The sequence below is a fragment of the Priapulus caudatus genome, unplaced genomic scaffold, assembly GCF_000485595.1.
Source record: "Priapulus caudatus unplaced genomic scaffold, Priapulus_caudatus-5.0.1 Scaffold1267, whole genome shotgun sequence".
Classification (NCBI taxonomy): domain Eukaryota; kingdom Metazoa; phylum Priapulida; class Priapulimorpha; order Priapulimorphida; family Priapulidae; genus Priapulus; species Priapulus caudatus.
Window position 1 is genome coordinate 1 of NW_014578328.1, and position 18,223 is coordinate 18,223.

Genomic DNA, 18,223 nt, shown 5'->3' on the forward strand with positions numbered 1-18,223 from the left:
CTCTATAACTCGGCCCCTAATTGACCTAGCGTGACCAAACTTCGTATACTTACACATCTTGGGGAAAACACGGGGGATACATGTAGTTGGCGACAATGTTTATGGAAACTAGTTTCTATACGTAAATTGTGGTAAATACATTAAAAACGCATTATTTTATTGAAAATCCCCATATTTACTTACCGCTGTGGCATGTAAACATTGCGAAATGCATCAGCCTAGACAGGTACCCGGTCGACAGTTCCACACGCTACACTAACAGCGTCAGTGTAGCAAAGGATACTTGCTGGAGTGAAGGTGGCGAACGGGTACCAGTCTAGCATCAGCCGGGCATTTCATTATTTACGAAAAGTAAACACAGTAAGTACAGAAACTGGTCACGTCGGTGACGCCCCATTCATGCCCATCAACGAAGAAGGCGGGGCTTATTCTGATTACGGAGATGCGAAAATGCAACAGAAGGACGTAGCGCAGTGCGCTAAACAGCGTGTTATTTTGGTTTTTGTGCCAAACTCTATCGTAGGAAACCGTTCTAACATAGCAGAATGCCCTAGTTCCTGAGATCGGCGATTTGGTGCTTTAATGGTATTATACCTAGAAGTTATAATAGAGAGGTGCGGCGTAGACTGTGATTGAAAGACACAAAGTGTCAATCCTCGGCGCGCCTCGGCATCATGGCCGCATCACGTCTAGTAGTAGTAATGCCATGGCAATGCCAATGGCCAGGCCCAAGGCAATGGCAATGCTAGCTCTAGGCCCTTAATTCCTGAGGCGGGGCGAAGGGCTATAGTTCTAACTTCTAGGACTATTGCAATGTCAACTAACCGCAAATACAATAACTATTATTACTTACTATTATAGTAATGCGGAACTATTATTACGGAATAAGTGCTGTTCACAGTGGCTTATCTTAACCGGTAACGAGTTGATAGCAGCTTGAAAGATATGTACGTGCGGTCGTACCCAATAAATGTCATTCTCTAAATCATTTACACATCTACATCATGTATTTATAGGGTAGTGACAGTGTGTTAGATCCTGCACAAAGTCTACCTAATCGAACTAGTTTGGGACCACGGTAATCGGTCCGGGTATATATAATAATTTAACTCACATGTGCTAAACTATTCCATTATCTTGGGTGCTAAACTAGGATAAAAAAATGACCACGTGGCCACAACAAGGAACGATGGCTAAATTAAATCTCTATCTAATTTGTTTATAGGTGTGAAGGTGTATATATAGGTGGCCTTGCGTAAAAATATGGAGTTAACACATTATGACCCAACTATTTTACTCCAGGGTTCTCCAAGCTTTTTCATCATAGCATTTACGGTGCTAGTTGCAAATCGCCGAAAGCGGTTTGCGTGGTAGGGGGGTCCGGGGGCATGCTCTCCCGGAAAATTTTTGAATTGTAGAAGCTCTGAGATGCAATCTGGGACACTCTGTGTGTAAATTTGAAGCACTGCATGTGGGGTGAAAATGTTTGTTTTGCATGGGCAAAGCCATCGGAAAATCCAAAATAATAATAGATTAAAAATAAGATGAGTTAAAAACACGCCCGTAGCGTTGTCGAAGTAGGGGCAGGTAATACAGTCTATACCTCGTGTTAATAGAGAAATCAAAGACGTTCGAATTATTCACAGCTTCGTTTATTCCCTCCCGAGAATTGAAACACAAGGTAAACTAGTAGGCTTTCTGCATATCACTTCAGTTTATTCCGATTTAAACAACGTGTATTAATTGTTTGAACTTCTTGTGTATACACCAGCATGGCAGCCATGATATTTGGAGTGGCGGGGCTCGACGATAGCCTGGCGGGCCGCCAAGCTATAAGTGCTCTTGGAGAAGCCTGTACTCTACAAGGAAAGCCCTTCAATTTCTGCAAGAAATGCGGTGTAAATAGGTGTAATATGGAAGTGGCATTTACATTTACCTATATATGTGTGCATGTGTGCACTCGTTCGTTTGTGTGCGTGAATAAAAATAAAGGAGTGCGCTAGGCTAAATTACTGGAAATTAGATTTTGGAATTAACAGTTACTATATAACTGATTATAATATACGTACCTGTTTTCAGATAGCAAAAGTGGTTGATACATCCATCTGTACGGGCATCAGTATACACACACTATGTTTGCGACAAGATTGTGTCAAATTCCTGTGAGTGCGCTGGTGGTGTCGCTACCGCGTATCACTCAGCAGGAACTTCTAGACTCGGCCAATCTGGTACCATCTCAAACGTATTGCGAACGCGAAACTATGCCCAAGAAGCGAGGTCAGGAATCGGGCATGTTGCTCGAAGAAGGACACTCAAGGAAATGGCCATGGCTCCAGCTGGCCCAGTAGGTAATACACCTTGTCGTATATTTTGTCTTCTCGGTTATATACGGTAGGTCTATAGTTCGAATCCCGATGGTCACTGCTGCTGTGCTTTTCAGCATGGCACTTAATTCAGATTTGTTTAAGTCGACACATGCTGTAGGAATTAGTTAAGAGCGCTGTCGTAAAGACATTGTCCCTTACTCACATAAAAGCCAGCTAGTAGCTTTGCCGGATGAAGCCCTGTTACAAAAACCAAAGCAACATAGTTGCGGAGGCCATACGATCCATAAATCGCATCAAAAGGACGGGAGAAGAAACCCGAACAACATCATATCTTTTTAGATGTAATTTTCTTCGTTGTAATATTAATTTACACATACACATCTGGATACGTAATAGTTTGATGTAGGTTGTGCTCTACGATGATAATGATTCACACATAATTTATAAAAGTACCAATCGTTGGACGGTACTATGATGTCATGATGAGCGTTCAGTTCTATCAGCTGGTAAATAGGCTTATGAGTATTCTCAGTGCTCGAAATAAGCGTTGTCCGGTTGCCCGAGACAACCAGTCTGAGACATTGTCCGGTGGACAACCAAGAAACCCTAACCCTAACCTAACCCTAACACTAACTCTAAATCGACTCGGCTTATCGATCTTATATACGAGTGTTATAGTTGTATAGTACCCAATTAATCTATGGTGTATAACCTTTTGCTTTCAATATTTTGCATCTGAACTGACAATCAATCCCAACCAACTGGTGTAGGCTAGCTTGGCCACTATAATGTTCAGTTTCATACTTCAAATCCGAGTGTTTCTAGCTCATCAAGAAATCTTAATCGTGAATTAAATCGTGAATAATATAAAAATATGGGACCAGCTGCTATTTCCAACACTGGTATATGTCGGGTTTTCTGATTTATAAGAGGTGAACTCGATTTGGAACCAGCAAACCAGCAAGTTTCCAAAATTGGAAGACCCCCATACCCCCCCACTTTTTTTCACCTCCCCTCCTTGGAATCCTAGACCGCCACTGAAAATTACATATCTTGGGAGCAGAGAACAATGAACAAAAATGTCGCCTTTTCGTCATGCGCCGATCAAAACAAAGATTGCAGAGCTGAGAGGTAGAGGAGCCGTAGGGTGTGGAGAGGAGGGCGGAGGAGCCAGTAAAATATCAAGTCATCCATTATTTTGCGCAGTTTGCTGTTTTTGGCCCCCTTGTTAAAAAATCCTGGCTACGCCACTGTTTTTGAGTGTTTTTTGATCATATTATTATGTGATTGAAAATAGGAGATTTGGGGATATTTTTTGAAACAACCAGAAATTGTTGCGGACGGACAACCACATTTTTTTTCTTATTTCGAGCACTGATAACGATAACCCTAACTAACATGAAGACACAATCATATTGCGCATTATTAGGAAATAATTAAAAAAGAGACAAATAATAACATCTGAATTTGTGATCTCATCTAGAAATCAGCGAATATTTTCGATACAAACGATTTGCTTCCCTGTACACAATAGGCAGTGCATTAACCTACCAGAGAGGAGCACACATCACGCCATGCCAGTCTGTTATTGTATTCGCGTCTTTCTTTGTCAGTTGGGCGCCATCTCAATGAGGCCCCGATGCAGTTGCTGTTTCGCAGCTCACTGCATTATATGCGTTTAGACAAGTCCCCAGAACCCACGAAATGATTTTGTCCACATAAAATTATCAACGCAGGTGTCAAAGGAGCACACGAAAAATTTGCTAGCAAGTTAAATATTACAAGATATTGCAGTCTCTAAAATTGAGAAGATTTTGTGATTGCCAGGGTTGTAATTGTACATTTCCTACACATAAACAGTCAATTATTGTTTCAAATATGTTGTTGTTCTAATTTGTTCTTTTTGGGTATCAAAATACAATATTCGTCTATAAATTATAGGCAAAGGAATTTTGTTTATGCTGCGATGGGTCCTAATAATGGAGCAGTAGTTACATACACTGAAGTATCTTTCACATGATATATAGATGTAGTATGTGGCAGTACATTCGCTGGTTTTGCTAGCATCTCATATATATGATTGCCGATTTCAACGTTCAACTAAGGGATATGGAGATGTATAGGGTGAGCGGGTGAAATGTCAAGGGATGTAAAGGATGGGATGAAGGGTTGAGTAGAGATACTGAGATAGTAGTCGTTTTTTTAGGAAGAGGGACGATAAGAATAAGATAAGTTGGGGAGAGAATCAGGAGTGATGTCCTGTAATGTAAAATTATGCACACTGCTATGCTACATTACTGTAATATAAACCATGTTTAATTTCAATCAAACTTACAAACAATGTATACGCTACAGCAGGGGCGTAGATAGCGGGGGGGATGCATCCCCCCCTACTTATTGACGTGGGGGGATGGCGTGTACAATCATCCCCTCTTACTTCCAGGAGGAAAATGGAGGATTCAAAATTTTCGGGGGGAGGACCCGCATACCCCCGCCTATTTCTTACCACCCTCCTTAAAATCCTGCATTGGCCACTGTCGAGCGTAACAAATTGAGCACCCCCACTTTAAAAAAATTTCCGATAGAGTACTGCATGCTAACAAAGATTATGATTATGAATATTTGTATGCATATCAAAAGTCAAATTTGAGTTTATCTGACAGGGGCGTAGATAGCGAGGGGATGGGGGTATATCACCCCACACTTATTGAGGTGGGGTGGCTTTCATCCCCCCTACTTTCAGGAAGAAAAATAGAAAAATTCAATTTCATCTTACTTTTTTTGGGGGAAAGGGGTGCTGAGACCTGAGCGAAAGTATATTCCCGATTTTGTACAAGGGGTGAAAATATGTACTTTTTGGTTCAAATCTGGTTGTTTTTCTCATATTTTTTGCAGTTTTAACGTTCTCAGTAAAATATATGTTTTATCAAAATTTCAGAGGGAGATGATTCCAGTGCTGTAGTTGTCAACGGGGGGTCGGTAGCACGGGGCGGTCGCCTCCTAGAAGGCTAGAATTTTCAGGGCAAAGGTATTTCAGCATAGGTAAGTCGATCTGCACTGGTAACCCCAGTGAGAACATGTACATAGCACAGATTTGGTAGTAAGTATTTTAGTCTTTGGTGTCCCCAAAGGTAAAAAATACTCAACTCAACAGTGATGTTATTGTGATGAAGATTGTTTAATAGTGCTGCCTCATAGTGCAGGAAATTGCATCGAAGAGGTGTTACTTTCAACAAAATTTCCGTGGACGAGGTCCCCCGGACCCCGCCCCTCCCCCCTAAACAGAAAGGAGAGTCCCCCTGAAGGAGGAAAAATTCTGATATTCCATGATAAAATGTCCAAAATTGATTGCTTTTAGATTGCAACTTTTTAACAATTCCACACAGTGGGAGGGGGACACCCCCTCCAACCCCCCCGGGCGCTTCGTGCCTTTGAGCTCGCATTATTCGCACCCCCCTAGAATTTACTTCTGGATCCGCCACTGGTTGTGTCTGGGGGGGGGGCTGCGTGTTATTAAACCTCTGAAATCAAAAAAAAAAAATTACCCTAGAATTCACAAAATTGCACTTACAATATCAATTTTTTTCAATTTCCTTTCCTTGAATTGCGTTGAAATTTTTTTAATAAATGGTTGTTACCAATGCATTTGTCTACCAACTGCAGACTCTAAATCGTGTTTGTAAAGTAAAAAAGAACTGACGCGAATATAATTGAGAAAATATACATATATCAAGTGTAATTTATGGAGCACATGTTGAGGTCGATGGAGCACATCTCCAAGGCGATGTACACATACTAACACATAATGATTAACATGAGTCAGAAATAAATATGTAACATCAATGCTTTCTCTGAGGAGTTATTTTGGTGCGATTACAGATGAAATTTATACACATGACGCGAATATAATTGAGAAAATATACATATATTATCAAGTGTAATTTATGGAGCACATGTTGAGGTCGATGGAGCACATCTCCAAGGCGATGTACACATACTGACACATAATGATTAACATGAGTCAGAAATAAATATGTAACATCAATGCTTTCTCTGAGGAGTTATTTTGGTGCGATCACAGATGAAATTTACACATATGACGCCAATATAATTGAGAAAATATACATATATTAGCAAGTGTAATTTATGGAGCACATGTTGAGGTCGATGGAGCACATCTCTAAGGCGATGTACATAGACTGACACATAATGATTAACATGAGTCAGAAATAAATATGTAACATCAATGCTTATATGGAGCACATGTTGAGGTCGATAGAGCCCATCTCCAAGGCGATGTACATTAGTTGACACATAATGATTAACCCTTCTCTCTTTCCCTATCCACTGTTATACTTGTTGATTTGTTGCCATCCTGGAATATTGGGACGGCTTTTAGCCACAGTTATTCAGTTAACTTCTTCGGGTCCAGGCCCTGGCATTCAAGTGGTTGCAATTTCTTTACTTTGTTAGTTTGTTACACTCCTCTTGTATACTTGATTTTGCCAAATATAATAACAATAACAATAATGTTACGCTATGCGATGTGCAATAGCCTTTGCATTGCACGTATTAGTGGTAGCCATAATGTAAGCGGCGCCTCGCCTGGCCTGATTGGTGACGTTGCGTGACGTCATTATAGACCTGGAGGTGTGACCCAAACGATGCACCCTTGCGGCATATATTGCTATCACCAAAAGGTCATTATTCACTTCAAACTGTTAAAAAAATATTGTTAACAACACTTGTAAACTGTGAGTATCTCTCTGGAAAGTTGTCATCCGTACTATGAGTAGTTAATGCAAGTCTGTAACGATTCATTTTGTAAAAGTTAATGATTATTGTATTGATTTGTAGATTTCTTGTACTGATGAGTGACTTAGCATGACGTAACATGTGCGTTGCGATGCGCTCTTTGTAAGCGTCTTTAAATTTGCATGGTACGTTTGTAGTGGTTACCGAGAGCGGTGGGGGTAGCCCCCTGGGAACCGGGAGATGGGGAGAAGATGAATGTTTGTAATTGTCGAATTGTTCTGTCCTTGTGTCTTGTTTTGTCTTGGGTTTGCTTACCGATTGTTGAAACATTAACAAAGAGAGCCGCCATGCTGGGTGCAGTAGTTCCCCCTCTAGCGGTAGAGCACGGCGAAACAGTTGGCCCGCAGGTTATAGGCGGGAAATCGTTGTGTAGTTCTTGGTAGTTGGCGGGAGGCGTACACGGGAGAGGTTGTACTAGCACAGAGAGACAGAGAGTTTAGGAGAGAGAGAGAAAGATAGAGTTGTAGAGAGAGAGAGAGAGAGAGCGCGCCACTGCGTTCTGCCTAGAGCGGCCGTTCGGTGAGTAGAACCCCGTATTGTCCTGTCATTGTAGGGTGAGTAAATAATACAGTACTAGAGTTAGAAGTATCGGCTCTACACGAATAACAGGGAAGTTAGTCTATTTCGTGCGCGGCTGCACGGGAGGGGAGGCCGCCGGTTACTTAACTGTACTGTAGCCATTTTGCCCGGCTGCGTTCATAGTCCATTCTATTTGCTTAACCTCTGTGTTTACCCTGGGTATACACTTGTTATTCAACGTAACGCGAGGCCAGCGGGCACGGGTGGGAGTTGCTCCGTTGTGTGTGTGTGTGTCGTTACTTGTGCCGCACTGTTGAATATCTACGACGCACCGGAACCGGAACACGGCAAAACGGATTATTGCAGGAGTGCAGTAATACTGAAGCGCTCGAGTGGCTAGCGGGGTCCGGGTGGGGACGATACGGCCAGTTCAACGCCTACGGGCACAACAGGTGAGTGAAATACCTAAGGTTGTGTGCTAGTCACTAAGTATTTACCGGTGGCGCCATTGGGTGTTGCCGGAAGACGCGAAACGCTACACTGGTGCGTGCCAGTTTAACTCTTTGTAACGGGGGTTGCATTGGGGTGCTGTGGGTTGCTGGTTAGGTGGTGGTCTAGTTGCGTAGTGTAGTTGGTTGGTGTAGGCGGTTAGTCAACGTTTGCCGGGGGGTTGGCATACGATATACGATGCCGCCTAAGGGTGTGCGTGGGAGGCGACAGCTAGGCGTAGGTGTGCAGACACGGGGTGGTGGCCCGGCGGAGATTAGTTTGACTCCGCCAGTGACCCCTACTCCACGTAAAGTGCGGGAATTGGTGAGGACTCCCCCACGTAGTCGTGATGCGGTTTTGTGGTTCATAGATCTTGACGAAGGAGCAGTGGCACACGCTGATTGGTCGTCGTCGGTGGCTCGGGCTATGGTTACCCCTGCTCCACGCGCCATGCGGGCTTCTGACTGGGGCAATGAGAATCAGTTTTCTGCTAGCAGGGGGCGTGCAGGCGAGATGGCGGGGTTCGGGCATCAGGAGGGTGGCCCAAAGTTTACTTCCCGGAGGGGTGGTCTGCTGACTAGCTCTGTGAGAGGGGGGAGGGAGTGAATTTCGCGTCCCCTTTCGTGAGGGAATCTGAGGGGTTCCCTCTAAGTCTTTCACGGGGAAAGATGGTGTTTCTTTGGAGGGCTTACTCCGCCAATTTGATCTGATATGCAGACTCAATGGTTGGAGCAGTGAGGAGAGGTTGATGCGGTTGGTAGGGGTCCTTGAGTGGCCAGCGTCCGCCATTTTGAAAGACTGTGATGACGGCGTTGACGAACTCATGATTCGTCGGGCTTGGACTGCACGGTTTCAGCCTTTAGGTAGTGCACTGGAGCGCCGCGCGGCTCTCCGTGACTACGTTCGCCAGCCAGGCCAGAGTTGGCAGAAGTATGCGCGTGAGGTTAAGAGGTTGACAGTTAGGGCTCAACCTTTCCTCTCGTCAGAGCAGGCTAGCGAACAGGCGCGGTGTCGATTGCTGGAAGTAATGCATTCGTTCCCTGCCTTGAAGACTTATGTCATGTCTCGTAATGATTTGACTGTTGAGGGGTCAGCGGTGTTGGCAGACGAATACGAGACAGAAATGGGTGAATTTGCTGTTCCGTTTCGCAAGCCAGCCGTGCGGCCAGCTAGTGTTGTATCTCGAGCCTCTGATTCGGTTTCTGGGTCAGGGGTAGGTCTCGCTGGGTCGGGCGTGGCTAGATTGTGTCGAAGGTGCTCGTATGGTACGCGATATGATGTGTGGGCAGGAGAGTGACTGGCAGTGGCGTACTGATTCGCAGCAGGTCTGTCCTAGTTATCCGCGCTCGCAGGTTCCGGCTCGGCAGGCTGGTAACTTTTAGTGTTGGGGTTGTGCTAGGCGGGGCCATATTGCGCGGTTTTGTCCCCAGCGGGCTTGTGGGGATTTCCGGGAAGGCCCCGGATCTCGAGGTCAGCAGACTTATCGCGGTTTAGGCAGGGGCAATCCGGATCGCGGTCGTAGTGGGGCGCGGTAATGCGTGTTGGTGATTCACAGCATCTGCCAGCCTCGGTTGATGCACTCGTAAGAGGTCCGGTGAGTCCTCGCCCAGCATGGCGGATAGAGATACTGTTGTGTGGTCAGCGTGTGCAGTTTGTGGTTGATATGGGGGCGGAGTTGTCGCTTCTTGATTGTGTCACCTAATCTTCCAGCATCGAAGCCAATTCTTCATGCCGTGGAGGTGGCGATGGTCGATGTGCAAGGTAGATCTCTGCAGGCTTAGCATGGTATGTGGGCGGAGTTGTGCCTCGGGGATCAGGTGTTTGAGCATGAGCTAGTTGTGACTGAGAGCAGCCTTCGAAGAGGCTTGCTAGGAATGGATTTCTTGAGAGGTTACGATTGCTTGATTAATGCTCGGAGAGGTTATTTGACTGTTGGTGATACATTGCATGTTATGCAGGAGAGCCCGGGTTTAGTTCCTTGTGCTATTAAGGCGGTGGATCGCGTATCGATCCCTGCTGGGCATAGATGTATCATTATGGGTAAGGCAGTTGTCCCGTTGGGGAAGGATTGTCTTGTGGTGGTAGAGCCATTGGAATGTTTTAGGAGTGCTGTGGGCGATAACGGTATTCTGATGGCGCGCTGTCTGGTGGACATGTGCGGTGGTCATGTGTCCCTGTCAGTTATAAATGTAAGTGAGAACGAGGTTGTGTTTGAGGCTGGGGAGGAGCTAGCTTACCTCGATGTGGTACGGGTGGTGCGGCGTTTGGGTACGGGTGAGTTGGGCGATACCTCGCGTTCCTCGGTTGACTATGTCTACCTTCTCATATACGGGTAATGATGGAGTTGATGGACTCGGGTTTGTCTCGTCGTGAGAGACGTGATGTTACGGCTCTCCTACGAGAATATTCGAGTTTGTTTACGGCTCCGGGTAAACAGCTTGGGCATACAGGGTTAGTCAAGCATAAGATTGATACTGGGGCTCATCGTTCCATTAAGCAGGCTCCACGTAGGTGTCCCCTGGCTAGGCAGGTGATAATGAATGTGGAGGTAGATAAGATGTTGGCGTCCGGCACAGTCCGGCCCAGCAGCAGTCCGTGGGCGTCCCCGGTGGTGTTGGTCACCAAGAAGGATGGGTCGACGCGGTTCTGTATTGATTATCAAAGGCTTAATGACGTTACTCGTAAGGATGCCTATCCACTGCCCAGAATTGATGACACGCTGGATTCGTTAGACGGTGCCAGTTGGTTTTCTACTTTAGACTTAACCTCGGGTTATTGTCAGGTGGAGATGGATCCGGAGGATTCGGCGAAGACTGCGTTTGGGACTAGGAGAGGTCATTCCACTTTTCCGTCATGGCTTTCGGTTTGTGTGATGCTCCTGCGACCTTTTAGAGATGGATGAAATGTGTGCTGCGGGGCTTACTGTGGACGGAGTGTCTTGTATACCTAGACGATATAATCATTTTTGGTAAAACCTTTGATGTAGCTCTTGGTAACCTCCGTGATGTATTTTGTTGTATTGCAGATGCCGGCATGAAATTGAAGCCCACGAAATGTACGCTCTTTCAGAGGAGCGCTGCCTTCCTTGGTCACGTCGTATCCGGTGATGGAATTCGTTGTGACCCTGCGAAGCTTGAGGCGGTCCGGTCTTGGGGTCGGCCTGGCAGCGTTGGTGATGTACGGAGCTTCCTAGAGTTTGCTAATTACTATAGGCGATTTATCCCTGGGTTTGCAGCCCTGGCGGATCCTCTAGTGCAGCTGACGAAGAAGAGCGTACCTTTCCAGTGGGGTGGGTCTTGTGAGGAGGTGTTTAGTAGTTTGAAGGTATTGCTCACGTCGGCGTCGGTGTTGGCATACCCGCGTGCGGGGGTTGAGTTTATCTTAGATACGGATGCGAGTGCGACTGGTATGGGTGGTGTCCTGTCGCAGATAAAGAGTGGGGTAGAGAGGGTAATTGCTTATGGTAGTAAGGGCTTCTCTGTGGCTCAGAGACGATATTGTACGACCAATCGGGAGTTACTTGCTGTTGTAACTTTCGTGAAGCAATTCCGACATTATCTGTATGGTCAGCCATTTTTGTGCAGGACCGATCATGCTTCCTTGACCTGGTTGTTGAATTTCAAGGAGCCTGATGGGATAGTGGCGAGGTGGGTAAGCTACATGGCAATGCGGATGGCTTGTCGCGTCAGCCTGGGTGTAGAAAGTGTAAGAGGGATGATTGCCCCGATTGTCGTTTTTCTAGGGTGTGCCCAGTGGGTGGTAGGGTCTGTCGTGATTCCCCGTCAGTGGTCTCAGGGCGGGCGGTTAATACAAGCCTGGTTGTCAATCTATCGGTAGATGGGGTATCCCTGGGGTCGGGGGTAGTGAGGCCTGATTGCTTAGTGGGAGAGCATGATCTTACTGATTCGCCGGATAAGTCGGAAGCGGAGTTAGATGATGTTTTGTCACGGTGGTCTACTCAGCAGATTCGTGAGTAGCAGCTAGCAGATGCGGCCATTGCTGCTGTTTTAAAGGGGGTGGCAGCGGGCGGGGTTCGTCCGGCTGTCGCGGATTTGTCGTCTTCGTTCCTAGAGGGCAAAGCGTATTGGGACTCTGGGACGAGCTGGAGGTACATGAGGGGGTTCTGTACCTTCGGTAGGTTTTAGACTGTCAGCCGAGCTTTTCAGTCTTGTGTATGGTGGTCGCGGCAGTTATGCGTTGGGAGTTATTTGAAATTTTGCATGGCGGTCGGGTTGGTGGGCATTTTGGCTTCACGAAGAGTTTGGCTAGTATCCGGCAGCGGTTTACTTGGCCAGGTATGCGGGGGAATGTTTTTAGGTGGGTTCGTAGATGTGATTTGTGTAGCAGGAGGAGGCCGGGGCGCTTATATTTTTTTCCCAGTCGACATAACATAGCGAAGAATTTAGCGCCTTCTGATTGGTTCTGATTGGTTCATCCTGCCTCCTGATTGGTTCAAAAACACATGTGTTTGCTTATTTAGCATATGTCATGTGCTATTTCTTATAAAGTCTTTGTGGCGTGGTGGATAGGACACCGGCGTTATGTCTGAAAGGGCGGTGGTTCGAATCCCGTTTGGTTTTTAATTATTTTTTTGTTTTCTGTATTTTTCTATCTTTATCCATTTAACTATTGTTTTCTAATTAACGGAAATATTTGCATGATTGATTTACAACAATTAAATATTTTAATGAAAATTTTTTTTTAAATAATTTAATTTCATTTATTAGTGTTAATTAAATTTAATTAGGGTTAGGGTTAGGGTTAGGGTTAGGATTAGGGTTAGGGTTAGGGTTAGGGTTAGGGTTAGGGTTAGGGTTAGGGTTATTATTGCAAAATAATTGCAATTCTTCGCTATGTTACAAATGGGCGTTTGTTCTCTTGTCAAAGGCAAAGCAAATCGAAGCAGCCAATCAGAAGGCGCTAAATTCTTCGCTATGTTATGTCGACTGGGAAAAAAATACTCGCGGCCGGGGCATCGTAGGAATGCTCCCCTCTGTCAGCAGATCGCAGTGGCACCGTGGGAGAGAGTGGCCGTTGACTTTATGGGTCCACTTCCTGAGACGTCGAATGGTATGAAATATATCGTTGTAGCTTGCGATTATTTCACTAAGTGGACGGAGGCATTTGCTTTGCCGAATTTGACTGCCCAGACGACGGCTGATTGTCTGGTGACCGAGATTTTCCTTCGGTTTGGAGTGCCGGGGCAGCTGCACTCTGACCAAGGTAGAAATTTTGAGTCGAATCTCTTTGCCGGGGTCTGTTCGTTGTTGGGCATAGAGAAGACTCGTACAACGCCGTATCATCCTCAGTCAGATGGTTTGGTTGTGAGGTTTAATCGTACTTAGCAGGATATGTTGAGTAAGGTTGTAAATGAGCGGTGAGATGCTTGGCATACGCTTTTGCCGTAGGTAATGGCGGCGTACTGTGGTACGACGCAAGAGAGTATCGGGGTAAGCCCTAACCTTATGATGTTTGGTCGGGAGGTGGGAATGCCCGTGGATTTGATGTTCGATCCTTCTCCATGTTCGGCTGATGAGATTTGTCCTGTAGAATTTGTGGAGTGGGTCGGGCGGCGGAGCGTCAGAAAAGGGGTTACGATCGTAAAGTTCATACTTCTACGTTGGCTCCCGGGAGTAGGTGTGGTATTTCTACCCTCCTGCGAACTTTCGTGGCGGGGCCCTTTCTTGGTGTTGCGTGGGAATGGTAACGTTCGGTGGATTCAGGCTTCCCCTGATAGTGTGGTTAAGGCGGTGGCCGTAGATAACCTGAAAGTCTACGAAGGTGTGAGTTCGCCAGTCTCCTGGTTGGGAGATGGGGCTGAGGGTGTAGACGCAGAGGTGGTTGATAGGTCTGGTGGTCCGGGAAACGTGGCGAGTCATAACGCGTTTGATCCGCTCGGCACGGATTCCCAGGTGAAGGATGACACAGGGTCGGACGAGTTTAATGGCTCAGAATTTTCTCGTTCTAGCCTTAAGACACAAGCGGTGAAATTGGGGCAGGTGGTTGGCCCTCAGATTGGTTCTGGGGATGTTCCTGTTAAGCCAACCGGGCAAGCGAGGGACCGTTTGGGTGGTTTTGTGTTCTCTAACCCAGTGCCTCGTGCACCGGGTAAGAGATTAGTAAAAGCTCCGTGTCACTACGGGTATGCGTCCCCGTAGTAAGTGGTTGTCAGACCGAGGGGTGACTGTTGGTTCGTGGGGAGCAAGCCATATAATGGTAGCTAATTCGTGTAGCGGCAGTCTATTCTCTTGCCATGGTGGGTAACGATTCCATGCAGTCTGTAGTTCCCCGATAATGTTATCGTGCCATGGTAATTCTTGGTGCGGTAAGATAACCCTGGATGTCGTGTACGTCACGACTGTCCTCGGTAGATTATTCTCTGGGTTATTGTCAGACCGAGTGTTTCAGTGCTCGCCATAGTAATTCGGGAGGCTATGCTGTCTGTTCCGCCCGGGTTGCGGCATTTTGGTCAGCGGGTCAGGCCTTGTAATGCCGATATATCCGGTGAGTTCTCCTCTTCCAAGGTGGTTTCTGATAATACTACCTCACCTTGCTTGAGCGCTTGGTAGCGGTGTAAGCTGTGACTGGACTGGTTCTCAGACGCAAGGTTTTTCGCTATGGTCGTGCGCGCCGCTGGGCATCCGGAGCTCCGTCGGGGGCCAGGATAACAGTCTCTCGCCAGTAACTTGATTCGGGCGGACTTGTAGGGGCTCTCGGAGTTTCTGACCCGTGGCTAACGCAGATATAGGGGGCCACGGGGCCGGCCATATTGCGGGGTAAGGACGGGGTGCGGGTTCCATACTGCTACGGACCCGTGTTGGTCGGCGAAGCGACAACCCCCTCTGGTCCGTGGAATGTTGCACCGCACTGATTCGGGCATCTGTTAGGGAGCACCCGAGGTAGTTGTGTCACGTGTGTTCTCTAGCCGGCTGGTACCGCGCTACTCACCCACGGACATTCAGAATTATTACCTTTGTCGGAACGAATTTGGGGTTTGTTTCCTATTAGTGTCGGAGTTTGAGACGGATTCCGGAGTTATCCTTGATAGCTTCGGAATCCGCATCACGTGATGGTCGAGGGTGTGGTTTGTAAACTCCGACCAGGTCGACCTCCCGGAGAGAGCGCGCCGCGGTTGTCGAGACCACTCGTCTGGGGAGTGCAACTCCAATCGTGAAGGAGCAGTGCCCTGCACCAGGGGTTCGGAACGGCCTGCGGGAGCCACCCCACCCTGGTCCCCGGCAAGAGGGAGTCGGGCCCGCCCGGTGGATGGGGGGCGGGGCAGGAAGGTGCGGGCGCGAGTGTGAAAGGGTTCACAACCCCCCCCCCCGTGCCCCGGCGAGAGAGGCGCCGCCGCACGTGCAGAGGCGCTCCCCCACCAGGGTGCAAATCCTGAGGGGGCGGGCCTTCTGTACGCCCGTTTCGGGGGTCGTCGCGAACCTGTGACCTCCCTGCGGAACGAGGCATGGCACTGGTGTGTCCGGTGCGGGGTGCCGACCTGACACGTGGTCGATCACCACGCCGAGCATCATCGGCGGGAGTGCCTGGTCGCGCAGTGCCCGGTCCAGGGGTGTGACAAAGCCTACCCAGGCGCGGTGCTCTACCGCCTGTCACACCACCTGGCGGCGGATCATCGTCTAGGTCGGGTCTACCGGATGGGCACCGACGGGAGATGGGCTGCACCAGGCCTTTGCCTGGAGTCGCACCCACCTGCGCATCGCGCGCCAGGTAGAGTGTGCGGTTCTGGCAGAGCTCGGGAGGAGGACGGAGATTGTCCTATCCTTGTGGCGCCCCGGGGACGAGCCACCTCAGCAGTAGGGTAGCTGCGGTTGTTCAGGGCTCTGGTGCACCGCTGGAAAGGCCTTCGGGATCGACCTGACGGTCGATCTTAAAGGGGGAAGAGTGTAGCGGTGGCACCGGGCCCTCGGGTTCCCAGAGCGGGGGGGGTAGGTAGCCCCCTGGGAACCGGGAGATGGGGAGAAGGTGAATGTTTGTAATTGTCTAATTGTTCTGTCCTTGTGTCCTGTTTTGTCTTGGTTTTGCTTACCGATTGTTGAAACATCAACAAAGAGGGCCGCCATGTTGGGTGCAGTAGTTCCCCCTCTAGCGGCAGAGCACGGCGAAACAGTTGGTCCGCAGGTTATAAGCGGGAAATCGTCGTGTAGTTCTTGGTAGTTGGCGGGAGGCGTACACGGAAGAAGTTGTACTAGCACAGAAAGACAGAGAGTTTAGTAGAGAGAGACAGAGAGATATAGAGTTGTAGCGAGAGAGAGAGAGAGCGCCACTGAGTTCTGCCTAGAGTGGCCGTTCGGTGTGTAGAACCCCGTATTGCCTTGTCATTGTGGGTGAGTAAATAATACAGTTAGAAGTATCGGCTCTACACGAATAGCAAGGAAGTTAGTCTATTTTGTGCGCGGCTGCACGGGAGGGGAGGCCGCCGGTTACTTAACTGTACTGTAGCCATTTGCCCGGCTGCGTTCATAGTTCATTCTATTTGTTTAACCTCTGTGTTTACCCTGGGTATACACTTGTTATTCAACGTAACGCGAGGCCAGCGGGCAGGGGTGGGAGTTGCTCCGTTGTGTGTTTGCTTGTCGTTACTCGTCCCGCACTGTTGACTAACTACGACGCACCGGAACCGGAACATGGCGGAACGGGTTATTGCAGGAGCGCAGTAGCACTGAAGCGCTCGAGTGGCTAGCGGGGTCCGGGTGGCGACGATACGACCAATTCAACGCCTCCGTGCACAACAGGTGAGTGAAATACCTAAGATTGTGTGCTAGTCACTAAGTATTGACCGGTGGCGCCATCGGGTGTCGCCGGGAGACGCAAAACGTTACAGTACTATTGCTGGGGGTGAGAACCATGTTAACACTGTTATGTATGATACCTACACCTCCTCTGTAATTTTATTTAATTGATACCATTAGTAATTAATAATTATAGATATTGTCAGTAATTGAATGATTAGTAATTTTTCACCATTTATTGTTAGTGTTTGTTATGAAGAAACATAGGAATACATTTCCTGGATAAAAACTTGGATAACTCAGGTGTAACTTTAAGCTGAGTTAAAGTTGTCATTGATTAAGCTTGCCTCTTGACATCTTGAAGTATTATAAGAGACATCTTTACTGCTGATCTAGCCTTATATGTATAAGTGCTGTTGCCATAAGTATGTATGAACAATCGCGTGATACTTTTACTTTTGTTATATATTTTATTTGACAGTATTATCCATGTTGAAATTATGTATTTCACAGGATATTACCGGGATGTAACAACGTTCTCATTGATCGCAATAAAGGGCATATATCTCGAATCTCAAGCTGGGTGTTGGTGTTGTTCCGTCTATAGCGCCGTCCCCTAACTCGCTTCACGCTATGACTTGACATATCTGTGTATGTGAGAAATAGAATAGATCGATGTTCTGGTCGAACTACAACTGGCTATATTTCTGCTAGGTTCATATCGAGGAAGTGGAACAACCGAATTCGAAGCTTATATGCTTATGCATTATACCAATCCGCGCCCCATAAAGTCTACACGTACCAACTCTATAAGCGTCTTCGCACAATAAAGTTATATCACAATTAATGCAGATAAATGCCAAGTGTACTTGAAATATCTCGCAAGTTGTGGAGATCTTAGATTTTCATATATTGTCACTACTGTCTATGTAGACAGACATCGCACGTGACCATGTGAATGATATCAGCAAGAGTACATAATATAGATCATACCGTACGTACATAATCATCGCACGTGACCATATGAATGATATCAGCAAGAGTACATAATATAGATCATACCGTACGTACATAATCATCGCACGTGACCATATGAATGATATCAGCAAGAGTACATAATATAGATCATACCGTACGTACATAATCATCGCACGTGACCATATGAATGATATCATCAAGAGTACATAATATAGATCATACCGTACGTACATAATCATCGCACGTGACCATATGAATGATATCATCAAGAGTACATAATATAGATCATACCGTACGTACATAATCATCGCACGTGACCATATGAATGATATCAGCAAGAGAACATAA

The 18,223-nt window shown here is 47.0% G+C and overlaps 1 long non-coding RNA gene across 1 annotated transcript in view; it reads left to right on the forward strand.

The window, feature by feature from the left end:
* The first annotated feature begins 2,276 nt into the window (after nucleotides 1-2,276).
* Nucleotides 2,277-18,223, forward strand: part of LOC106816040 — a 28,928-nt gene continuing 12,981 nt past the window's right edge. Inside the window, exon 1 of the long non-coding RNA XR_001394827.1 lies at nucleotides 2,277-2,348. This is a non-coding gene — a long non-coding RNA (uncharacterized LOC106816040). The remainder of the gene's footprint in view (nucleotides 2,349-18,223) is intronic.